The 12,768-nt window shown below is 44.6% G+C and overlaps 1 long non-coding RNA gene across 1 annotated transcript in view; it reads right to left on the bottom strand.

Moving 5' to 3' along the window:
• The window catches only part of LOC144596556 (uncharacterized), a 77,129-nt gene extending 66,073 nt beyond the window's left edge, over positions 1-11,056 (bottom strand). The window contains exon 1 of the long non-coding RNA XR_013547627.1: positions 10,899-11,056. This is a non-coding gene — a long non-coding RNA (uncharacterized LOC144596556). The remainder of the gene's footprint in view (positions 1-10,898) is intronic.
• Positions 11,057-12,768: the final 1,712 nt, after the last annotated feature.

The following is a 12,768-nucleotide window of genomic DNA, read 5'->3' as shown; positions in this document are numbered from 1 at the left end:
GGCCAGAACCGGCGCCTCTATGTCCATGATCGATTCACGGACACAGAATTTTTGGTGGACACGGGAGCCATCGTCAGTATAGTGCCGCCGACCGACCTCGAAACCAGATCGGGTAAGACAGGTCCCACCCTCATCGCGGTTAATGGCAGCCCAATTCGCACTTTCGGTATACGGAAGATGTCCCTTGTGTTAGGCCTCCGCACGTACGAATGGCCATTCATCATAGCTGACGTCAAACAAGCGATCTTGGGAGCAGATTTTCTCTGGGCTTTTTCACTGGTCCCTGATGTCCGCGGTAACGAACTCCGACCCTCCGCCGAAGATGAGCACGTCGCTCCGACAATCGCCTCCTCGCCCAGCCCTACTGTCCAGGCCGTCGTCGCGGCCCCCGACTCGTATGCTGAGATTCTGGCGGAGTTTCCAGAGATGCTCATTCAACGTTTCGACATGTCTTCGGCCAAGCACGGCGTGGTCCATCACATCCGCACCGAAGGCCCTCCTGTTTTCGCTCGGGCCAGGAGGCTACCGCCAGACAAACTGGTGGTGGCACGGGCAGAGTTCAGGAAAATGGAGGAAATGGGAATTGTTCGTCAGTCTGACAGCCCGTGGGCCTCGCCGTTACATATGGTCTCCAAGGCATCTGGGGGGTGGAGACCATGTGGCGATTATCGGCGTCTCAATGCTGTCACCACGGCTGATCGCTACCCCATACCGCACCTACAGGACTTTTCATCTGGGCTGGAAGGAGCGGTGGTGTTCTCCAAAATCGATTTGGTGCGAGGATACCACCAGATCCCGGTGCGACCGGAGGACATACAGAAAACTGCAACGATTACTCCGTTCGGGTTGTTTGAATGGTTGCGTATGCCTTTCGGTTTAAAGAACGCGGCACAGGCTTTCCAACGACTGATGGACCGCGTGGGCCGGGATTTACCCTTTTTGTTTATTTATTTAGACGACATCCTGGTTGCCAGCACCTCAGTACAGGAACACCAGGCCCACTTGCGGACCGTTTTCCAGCGGCTCCAAGACCACGGGCTCATAATCCAACCCTCCAAATGTTAATTCGGCCTTCCTGCTCTTGATTTTCTAGGGCACAGAATTACCCCTGCCGGCGCCTCCCCTTTGCCCGAAAAGGTGGAGGCTATCCGGGCATTTCCTAGGCCCACCACAGTAAAAGGGCTACAGGAGTTCGTAGGGATGGTTAATTTCTACCATAGGTTCGTCCCGGCAGCTGCGCGAGTCATGCGCCCGCTTTTCCAATGCCTGGCAGGGAATCCGGTAGAGTTGATATGGTCCCCGACCGCAGAGTCGGCTTTTACAGCAGCTAAGGCAGCTTTGGCAGACGCCACCATGTTGGTCCACCCGAGCCCCTCCGCCCCCACGGCCCTGACGGTTGACGCCTCTGACGTGGCGGTGGGCGGGGTTCTGGAGCAGCAGGTCGGTGGCCGTTGGCAGCCTTTGGCGTTTTTCAGCCGGCAACTATTTCGGCTGAGCTGAAGTATAGCGCATTTGACCGAGAGCTTTTGGCCCTCTATTTAGCTGTTCGTCATTTCAGGTACTTCCTTGAGGGCCGCCCATTTGTGGCCTTTACGGACCATAAACCATTAACATTTGCTTTTGTCAAATTGTCTGACCCATGGTCGGCCCGCCAGCAGCGGCACCTGACTGCTATCTCCGAATTCACCACCGATGTCCGTCATGTCGCGGGTAAGCTTAATGCCGTTGCTGACGCCCTGTCTAGACCTGCTTTTCCCCCTATTTCGGCGGTGGACTGCGAAGTGGATCCCCAAGAGCTTGCGGAGGCACAGCTTCTAGCGGATACCGCTTCGGCATACCAGTCCACCACTTCGGGATTGAAGTTGGCCCAGGTAGCTTGTGGGTCAGAAGGCACAAAAGTCTGGTGCGATGTTTCTCTTCCCCGTCCCAGGCCGGTAGTACCGCCCTCCCTTCAGCGCCGGGTTTTCGATGCCATTCATGGGCTGGCGCACCCGTCCATCCGCTCCACCTCTGCTTTGGTAGCAGCTCGGTTTGTCTGGCATGGCCTACGGAAACAGGTAGCGGGTTGGGCGCGTGCCTGCTTTCCCTGTCAGACCGCTAAAGTCCAGCGCCATGTCCAGCCCCCCGTACAGGATTTCGAGGTCCCGGCTGTTCGTTTTTTCCACATCCACGTGGATTTGGTCGGTCCTTTGCCTTCCTCCCGGGGCTACACCCACCTCCTCACGGTGGTGGATCGGTTCACCCGGTGGCCAGAGGCTTTCCCATTGTCTGATATTTCGTCAGCGTCTTGTGCTAGGACTTTGGCCCTTCATTGGGTAGCTCGTTTCGGGGTCCCGGCAGTTATTACCACTGACAGAGGCCCACAATTCACTTCGTCCCTCTGGGCCGCGCTCGCAGAACTGTACGGGTCCAAGTTGCAACCCACGACTGCATATCACCCCCAGGCAAATGGACTCGTAGAAAGGTTCCACCGCCAACTTAAGGCGTCCCTCAGTGCAAGGCTTGAAGGCCCGGACTGGGTAGACCAGCTCCCTTGGGTTCTTTTGGGCATCCGGACTGCTCCTAAGCTAGATCTCGGTGCGTCGTCCGCAGAGCTAGTATATGGCTCGACACTTCGAGTACCCGGAGATCTGTTTCCGGACCCTTCAGACCAGCTGCCTACAGTCCCATCAGTGTTAGCATCTCTCCGGGAACGGGTGGGCTCCCTGGCTCCAGTTCCGACTTCACGTCATGGGTGTCCCATGGTACATGAACCGCCTTCCCTGAAGGACTGTGAGTTCGTTTTTCTGCGAAAAGATTCCCATCGCGCCCCGTTGCAGAGGGTCTATCAAGGGCCGTTCCGGGTTTTGCGTAAGGGAACGGCTACCTTCACCTTAGACATGTGCGGCAAGAGTGAGCTCGTCTCGGTGTCCCGGCTCAAACCTGCACATTTGGATCCGGATCAACCAGTCCTGGTCGGTCAAACCCCTAGGAGAGGCCGACCTCCGTTAGTTCCGCTCAGTCCAGGACCCCCCGTTCCGACAGTTCCTCCAGGACCCCCCGTTCCGGCAGTTCCTCCAGGACCCCCCGTTCCGGTAGTTCCTCCAGGACCTCCCGTTCCGGCTGTTCCGCCAAGTCCGGAACCCCCGGCTGTTGTGGTTCAGGCTGTCCCTCTCCGTACTCGTTAAGGTCGCGAAATCCGGCTACCTGCTAGGTTCCGCACCTCGGGTTCTGGGGGGGGTCATGTAGCGACCATAGAGAATGGTCTAGGTCGTCGAACCCTCGGATTGGCCAGCGAGGTCACGTGTGAACGCGACCATGGGGATTGGTCCAGGGAGCGACATCGCTGATTGGCCAGCGATGTCATGTGCGCGTTTGGCGCCCGAAATAGTTAGTTCGGCGAAGTCTTCGAAGAAGACAGTAAGTTTTTGATGGTTGTCCTTTACCTTGTTGTTTAACTCTGTATTCGAATATTGCGGCTGCAATAAACTTCTTCTACAACCAACAAGTTTCCGGACTCGCCATAGTACCTTCAGAAAGGAGACGAGGAAGAATATATTTTGTCAGAGGGTGGTGAATCTGTACAATTCATTACCACAGAAGGCTGCGGAGCCCAAGTCAATGGATATTTTTAAGGCAGAGATTGACAGATTCTTGATTAGGAAAAGTGTCAGAGGTTATGGGGCAAAGGCAGGAAAATGCGGTTTAGTGAGAAAGACAGGTCAACCGTGATTGAATTGTGGAGTAGACTTGATGGGCCGAATGGCCTAATTCTGCTCCTCGAACTATGAACTTCACTGAACTCATTTAATGCCGTAGAGATTATAATTATGGAGAGGGTAAGTGCTGTCCAATCTTTGGCAAAGCAACAGGAATCAATTGATACCTTCTTTATTTTAGAGATACCACACGGAAACAGACCCTTTGGCCCTCCGAGTCCATGCTAACCAGCAATCACCCTGCACACTAGCACTATCCTACTAATTTTACGAAGCAAAACTAATTAAACGATGGACAACCTTTTTAAAAAAAAAAATTTCCAGACATAGCCATCACCAGCAAGGTGAGCATTAATTGTCTGTCTTTAAATTAACAGAATGGAGTGTTAAACCATTCAGAGGACACGCAAGAATCAACCACTGGCATATCTGGCATCACACACAGGTCAGACTGAATAATCTTGGCCGATGGCAACCATATTCATAGGGGTAAATGATCGAACAATAAAGCCAGAACTCCCACAAATGACAAAAAGAGACCAAGAATAAAGTTAAATAGAAAATTCAATAGTTGAGATTGACACAGGCAAACTGATCTAATTCATTATTAGAAAATACAGGATGGGAAAACAAAAAATGAATTTATGGGACAAAGACACAGTATTTGAAAGAACTGTGGGCAAAAATAAAAAGGACATCAAACATTTTTACAAGCTAATAAATAGCAAATGGGTAGCAAGAGGCAAGATGGAGTTGATTAGAGACTGAAGAAAAGATTCACTTGTGAAAGCAGAGTAGTTAGTCCGAATCGATGTCATTAACCTAGAATGGATGCAAAGAGGAAAAATAAATCACAAGGACGCAAGGGCATTGAAAATTCACAAGGAGTTTGGCATAACTGGTAGGCTTGGGTAACGAGGAGAGGCTGAATTACCCTGGCAAAGGAGGTGATGGGTAGGTTTAGGTTTAAATAAGTTCCCTGAAATCGCATCACAGGTAGATAGAGTGGTAAAGGCTAATTTTGACACTTTGGTCTTCATTTGTTAGGGAATTAAGTATAGGAGTTAGGACATAATGTCACAGTTGAACAAGCTATTGGTGAGGCTACACTTGGAGTATTGTATTCAATCACCCTGGTATAGGAAAGATGCCATTAAGCTGGAAAGAGTGCAAAGATTCATGAATTTTGCAAGAGTTATAGGGCGAGGTTGGGCAGGCTAGGACTTCATTCCTTGGAGCATAAGGGTGATCTTACAGGGGTGTATAAGCTCATGAGGGGAATAGAAAGGGTGAAATGCACACACAATCTTTTTCCTATTGATGTGGAATATAGAATAAGAGGGTATGGATATAGGACTAAGGTGAGAGGGGCAAGATTTAAAAGGAAGCGAGGAGCAGTTTTTTCCACCCAGCAGGTGGTATGTATATGGAATGAATGCTTGAGGATGTGGTTGGATAACATTTAAAGACATTTAGACAGGTACATGGATAAGAAAGATTCAAACAGATATAGGACAAATGCAGGCAAATGGTACAAGCTCATGAAGGCACCTTGGTCTAATGGACAAGTTCGCTGAACAGCCCATTTCCATGCTGTATAACTCTATGGCTATGACCTTAAATATTCACGGAATGCTGCCTGACCCGATGAGTTGCTCCAGCAATTTGTGTCTACCTTTCACAAGATGTTACAGTCAGTGAAGGAAATTGCATTTAAGATACTGGAGAGCTAAACAATTGTCAAGGCAATTTGCTAGAATAAACCTAGCTGCATTTGAAGTAAATATACCATTTAGGTCCAAGTAGGTCCTAAAGCAGGCTGAAAATTAAAAAAGGGTATTGATCAGCTTTTCATCTGTACACTGTACGTGATAATAATAAATCTAAACAATAACCTTATAGTATATATATATATATATATATATATACACACACACATGCTTTAGAACTGAAAGTAGCAAGTGTTACACTCATGTTGAAAAAAATATAGAGATAAACCCAGTAACTATAGACCAGTCAGCTCATAGGGCATCGAACAGAGTCCAAAAATGTTTGTCATCTGTATTGACAATGGAACAATGAAATTATTACTCACTCCAAATGCAGCCTAACCAAAGTCCTATAAAGCTGCAAATTACTTCCCGACTCATGCACACGATGAACTCTGACCGATAATGCCAAGCATAACATATGCTTTCTTTATCACTCATCTGCTTGTGCTAGTATTGTCAGGGAGTTGCAGACTTGGACCCCATGTTTCCTCAATGCTGTTAAAGGTCTTGTTAAGGGAATGACCAGGGTAAAAATAGACTTTGTTTATATTGGCTGCTTTACTGAGGCTGCATGAAGTGTAGATGGAGCTGATGAAGTGGACAAAGTTGATCCTGGAATGTTGTTAAGAGAACAATTTACAAGCACTATTCTTTGAGGTTACATGGAACTTTACTGGAGTATTGTAGGAAATCAAAGTGAGAGTAGCACATATAATAAGTGTCAGACAAACCAGATCAGTCACAAAAATGAACAGAGGTGAAATGCAATGATTGCTCAATCTGCATTTCATAGAAACATAGAAAATAGGTGCAGGAGGAGGCTATTTGGCCCTTCGAATCAGCACCGCCATTCATTGTGATCATGGCTGATCATCTACAATCAGTAACCTGTGCCTGCCTTCTCCCCATACCCATTGATTCCACTAGCCCCTAGAGCTCTATTTAACTCTCTTTTAAATTCATCCAGTGAATTGGACTCAACTGCCTTCTGTAGCAGAGAATTCCACAAATTTACAACTATCTGGGTGAAAAAGTTTCTTCTCACCTCAGTTTTAAATGGCCTCCCCATTATTCTTAGACTGTGTCCCGTGGTTCTGGACTCCAACGTTGGGAACATTTTTCCTGCATCTAGCTTGTCTAGTCCTTTTATAATTTTATACGTCTCTATAAGATCCCCTCTCATCCTTCTGAACTCCAGTGAATACAAGCCCAGTCTTTCCAATCTTTCCTCATAGGACAGTCCCTCCATCCCAGGGATTAACCTCGTGAACCTATGCTGCATTGCCTCAATAGCAAGGACATCCTTCCTCAAATTAGGAGACCAAAACTACACACAATACTCCAGATGTGGTCTCACCAGGGCTCTATACAACTGCAGAAAGACTTCTCTGCTCCTGTACTCAAATCCTCTCGTTATGAAGGCCAACATGCCATTAGCTTTCTTCACTGCCTGCTGTACCTGCATGCTTTCTGAAAGTCTAGATACACTACATCCACTGGCTCTTCTTCATCCATTTTATTTGTCACATCCTCAAAAAATTCCAGAAGATTAGTTAAGCAATATTTCCCTTTCATAGATCCATGCTGACTTGGACCAATCCTTTTTCCGCTATCCAAATGCACCGTTATAACCTCTTAAATAATTGACTAGCATCTTCCCCACCACCGATGTCAGGCTAACTGGTCTATAATTCCCCGTTTTCTCTCTCGCTCCTTTCTTGAAAAGTGGGATAACATAAGCTACCCTCCAATCCACAGGAACTGATCCTGATTCTATTGAACATTGAAAGATGATCACCAATGCGTCCACGATTTCATGAGCCACCTCCTTGAGTACCCTGGGATGCAGACCATCAGTCCCTGGGGATTTATCAGCTTTCAATCCCATCAGTCTACCCAATACTATTTCTCACCTAATGCAAATTTCTTTCAGTTCCTCTGTCTCTCCCTTGATCCTCTGTCCATTAGTACATCTGGGAGATTGCTTGTGTCTTCCTTAGTGAAGACAGATCCAAAGTACCTGTTCAACTTTTCCCCCATTTCCTTGTTCCCCATAATAATGTCACCTGTTTCTGCCTTTAAAGGACCCACATTTGTATTTACTAATCTTTTTCTCTTAACATACACAAAGCAACTTTTACTGTCCTTCTTTATATTCTTGGCCAGCTTCATTTCGTACCTCATCTTTTCAGCCCATATTGCCCTTTTTGCTATCTTCTGTTGTTCTTTGAAAGTTGCCCAATCCTCTGGCTTCCCGCTACTCTCTGCTATCTTATACATCTTTCCTTTTAGTTTTATTCCATCTCTAACTTCCCTTGTCAGCTACAGTTGCCTCTTACTCCCCTTAGCATCTGTCTTCCTCTTTGGAATGAAATGATCCTGCATCTTCTGGGTTATGCCCAGAAATTCCTGCCATTGCTGTTCCACCATCATTCCTGCTAGGATCCTTTTCCATTTGACCTTGGCCAGCTCCTCTCTCATGCCCTCATAGTTCCCTTTGTTCAACTGCAACACTGACATTCCTGGTTTAACCTTCTCCCTCTCAAATTGCAGACTAAAACTAATCATATTATGGTCACTACCTCCAAGCGATTCCTTTACCTTGAGTTCTCTTATTAAATCTGGTTCATTGGACAACGTTAAATCCAGAATTGCCTTCTCTCTGGTCAGCTCCAGTACAAGCTGCTCTAAGAATCTATCTCGGAGGCACTCTACAAACTCCCTTTCTTGGGGGTCCAGAACCAACCTGATTTTCCCAGTCTACCTGCATATTGAAATCTCCCATAACCACAGTAGCATTACCTTTGCTACAAGACAATGATCACCCCAATGTAAACGAGACTGCATCTTAAGCCACAAATGCAGTATACAACATTGAAAATAGCACTGATACATGTTTAAATCTGAGCAAAGAACAACATACTGAGATTGCACTGTGTGCACAAACTATTTTGATAAATCTGCAATCATCTGGTTTCAATTAGGGGTATAGAAACTGCCCGTTGCAGTCAAATGAGAAACCAAGAGTGATTTACCATTAGTATTGCAAGTAAAAGAAAACTTTACATTGTAAATAATGGAACAAGTCTTGTCTTTTTAAAAAAAATGTAAATCAGAATTGTTACTCTCTAGATTAGCTGGAAGTAGTCCAGAAATCCCCGACATCAATGCCAAATTATCTTATGTCTTCCTAAATTTATGCAAAGAGTTTCCAGTTATATTCTGCAATCTAAGATAATATAAGTTATATTCGCAGGCTTGTATATTTTTTATTGTATAAACTTGGGTAGGAACATTCAGTGGTATAGTACAGATTATTACCATTCAGGGCATGTTAATGCAGTGCACACATGTGCATGGGCCCGGAGGGGAAAGAGCCAAATTATTTTTCTGTGCCCAACCACTAATCCTACACACTCATATTACAAACAAACAAGTCTGAATTTCAAAGAGCAAATTCTGGTTTCAGGTTCAATTCTTGCAGGTTAAATGTGCAGCTGTTCAAAATGAACCATGGTTACCAATTGGTTACGAGGATGTTGCCAGGACTAGGGGGCCTGAACTATTGGGAGAGGTCGTAGGCTGGGACTCTATTCCTTGGAGTGCAGGGGGATGAGGGGGTGATCTTATAGAGGTGGATAAAATCATGAGAGGAATAGATCAGGTAGATGCACAGAGTCTATCCCAATGTTTAAGAAAAAGTTAGAGAAGTTCATGGATAGGACAGGTTTGGAAGGCTATGGACCAAACGCGGGCAGGTACGGCTAGTATAGTTGGCCGGTGTGGGCAAGTTGGGCTGAAGGGCCTGTTTCATGGCTCTGAGTATTATAACTAAAATTTACTAAGCTGGCCTCCCATTTAGCTCATCTTCAATTTTGTATGCACAATAAAAGAGCCTTCCAATTGAAATCATTACTAAATGTCACCTTGCTAGGAGGTCAGTAAATCACTACTTTGGTATACATGGTAATGTGCAACAAGCATCATGTATTTCATTTTTGTTTAACAAAAATATAAAGTTAATAACACCAGAGGCAGCAGCTACTTGTCCCATTAGGAGCTAGCATGCTGCAGAACAATATGTTTAGACCTTGTATTTCTTTGTGGCCCTGGTACATTCTCTTGCATGCCTACCAGCCCCTCCTCACTTCATACTTTTGACACTTCTCTATTCTAGGGGTAGTTTACAGTCTGGATCTGGACTACCTGCACATTTTCGGTCATGGGGGAGACCAGAACACCCATGTGTTCACAAGTAGAACATGCAAACTCTACAATACACACCTGCAATTAGGATCAAACTGAGATCACTGGAACTTCACCTTGATTATTAGTTTTCCAAAAGATCCAATTTGCACTCTGTACAAATGTAGCAAACTGATAATTACAACATAATTTATCTTCAATAGTAAAAATATCTTAAAACAAGGAAAGAATGAAAATTCAGTTCTTTATAACATGCTAAAGTCCCTGTGCATTAAAAAACACTCATCTAACTAAATGTGTCGTTTTTCTTCAATATTGTTCACAACTTTCCATTTCAAAAGAGATTTATGCACAAACCCATTAAGTATACACAAACTCATTGTTTAAAAAAATTACAGGGATTTCTTGAAATTGACATTAGCAGAAAACGATGAAAAACTAAAACTGAGAAACAAAGTCAAAACGTGGTCAAATAGACTGCAATTGTGCAAAACTATAAACTTCATACATGCAATTTAAAATAAATAACTGGCTACCCAATTTAGCAACACCCTATCTTCTTTCAGTCAGCAACAAAATAATGGAAAATGTTATCAAACAGCTATCCTGCGCCACATGCTCAAACATACTGCCCACCAATGCCCATTACAGTGTTCCCTGGAATCACTCGGCTTCATACCACACATCACAGCCTTAATCCAAACACGTACCACAAAGCGAGGACCGTGTGATTGCCTTCGACCTCGGTAGTATTTGGCAAACCCATACCAAAGTAGCTCATGTATCCAGTACAAAGAAGCACAATTGATTGAAATCCCATCCACTCACAACTTCCATTCTATGTCATTTTGTGTCTATCTTCCGTATAAACCAACATCTGCAGTTCCTTCCTACATTATGCTCTCCAGAGAAACTGCCTGACCTGTTGTTACTCCAGCATTTTGTATCGGTCTCCGCTGCAAAGGAACATCTGTAGTTACTTCCTACACATGTTCTCCAGCGACGCTGCCTCCTGACCCGCTGAGTTACTCCAGCACTTTGCTGGATCCTTGTGTGTATCTCTGAAATGTATGAACTTGTCCGAGTCGGGCAACTCTTTACGAGACCAAACTAAGAAATCCAATTCCGGGAATAGCATTTTGAGACGAAAGACGTTTCTCAGGTGTAACCGGTGATGACAATGATTGAACATGCGCCCGGAGTAGACTGCGAGTGGTCTTACCTGTGGGAGGGTCTTCAGAGGCGAGCGGGGCCCCACTCTGTCCCTCCCTCTCGCCACCTGGAGCAGAGGAGATGGTCACCAGCGGCTCCCCCGGTCCGGTCTCCACGCCGAGATGTCGAAGCCGACGCAGCCTTAAATCGCCCCGTGTACGTGCGGTTTCGGAGTCGTGCCTTTTTGGTGGCTTTAATGCAGTGGCGTGTACGTGAGCGACAGCAGCTTCCTCGCCGCACGAACGCCTGAATAATGATCTGCTTTGCATATGCTTGACCGCAGGTCGAAATAGACTTTTTGTTGTTGTTGGGGATGTGTTGGCCTGCGCTTGTCCTGGAGTGTGTTAAAGACAACGTCTTTGTGAGAACAAGTCCTATTTTTAACATGGAAAACAACGATATCGTTTTTTTGTAAGAAGGAACTGCAGATGGGTTTTTTTCAGTCCAGTGTTGCAGTACTAATTTTGTGGCCGCTGTTAAATTCCCCGCTGTTTATTTTGCCTTTTTTTGTTAACAGAGGTGCCAGAGCGGCGCTCCGGTGAGACCCGGCAGCACTGCGCCCCTGTTTAATCTAAGGGAGACACAAAATGCTGGAGTAACTCAGCGGGTCAGGCAGCATCTCTGGAGAGAAGGAATGGGCGAGGTTTCGGGTCGAGACCCTTCTTCAGATTGATGTTAGGGGAGTGGGCGGGATAGAGATAGATTGTTCTTTGCCTCTTTTAGGAGGTTTAACGGTAATACAACTGTGGTTGTCTCAGAAATAAAGTACTCTTATTTGTCTCTGATAAAAGTACAGAATACTGATGTAATTGTTAAGGAATGAATGAAAATTAATCTGTGTAATTGTGGTTACACTGTGTTGTAGGTCAATTAGTTATGGTTAAGAACTGGTACAAATCTCACCTGGTAAGACTTAACTTTTTGCATATCATTGATTCATAGCTACAGGTGTGGCGTCACCTATCGCTGTTTATTCGTGAAATATCAGCCTGTTGTCATAATGCTTGAGTAACTGAAATTTCATCCATGTCATCTAACTGCTGACCAAATAACCATTCTACATTCTCTCACCCCTTTCTCCAGTTAAACGCTGATCAGATAAATTCAAATGAACCATGTCTTAAACTATGAAACAAGGTTGGTGAATGTACTATGTACTCATCCAACCTTATGGTTTTTAAATGAGAGGCGAAGGGGAGTTGCTTTTGTTTTCTTTCACCTAAAATCAAATCAATGAAACTTCAACACAGATTGTTTCTGATTATCCATTGTTATCATCAGTATTATGTCAACAATGAGAATAACTCCTAATTGGCCGTTAATATAACAGACTTCACATCATTCTGACCACCAGGTAAAAGCTACCTGTAACAATATATTCTGCAATCTAAACTTTTAAATAGTAAAATCCTTAATTAACTGTTGTTAACTGATCACTTGATGGAAACCATTGGGTTCAATGCAATTATGCACTTTATTAAAGCCATCTTAATTTCTACTAAATGGAGCACAATTGGCTTCTTATGAGTATTCATAATAATTTATTCCTCATGACTGATGAATATTTTCAGATGCACATCTGTCCATTAAGAGTGTTACATTGGTATTTTCAAAATTCATCCTTTCTGGCAACATTTTTTATTTAATTATTTGGTTGATACCTTTCTATTTCTCAATTTTAATGAGGATTTAATAATACATTAAATGTCCTTTAATAGACCACCGTGCTATTCACCTACTAATTGCTGAAAATCAGAGATTTTTATTTATTTTGCTATTCCTTCCCAATGTCTAAAATTTCCTTGTGTAAAGCAAAGGTTTAAAGAAAAATGCAAAATTAGCATTTTGGGATTAAATATTTCTGTAATTTTAATTGAATT

Source organism: Rhinoraja longicauda, chromosome 9 (assembly GCF_053455715.1).
Source record: "Rhinoraja longicauda isolate Sanriku21f chromosome 9, sRhiLon1.1, whole genome shotgun sequence".
Classification (NCBI taxonomy): Eukaryota; Metazoa; Chordata; class Chondrichthyes; order Rajiformes; family Arhynchobatidae; genus Rhinoraja; species Rhinoraja longicauda.
The sequence above is the reverse complement of the archived record's forward strand: the minus strand, read 5'-3'. Positions and strand labels throughout refer to the sequence as shown.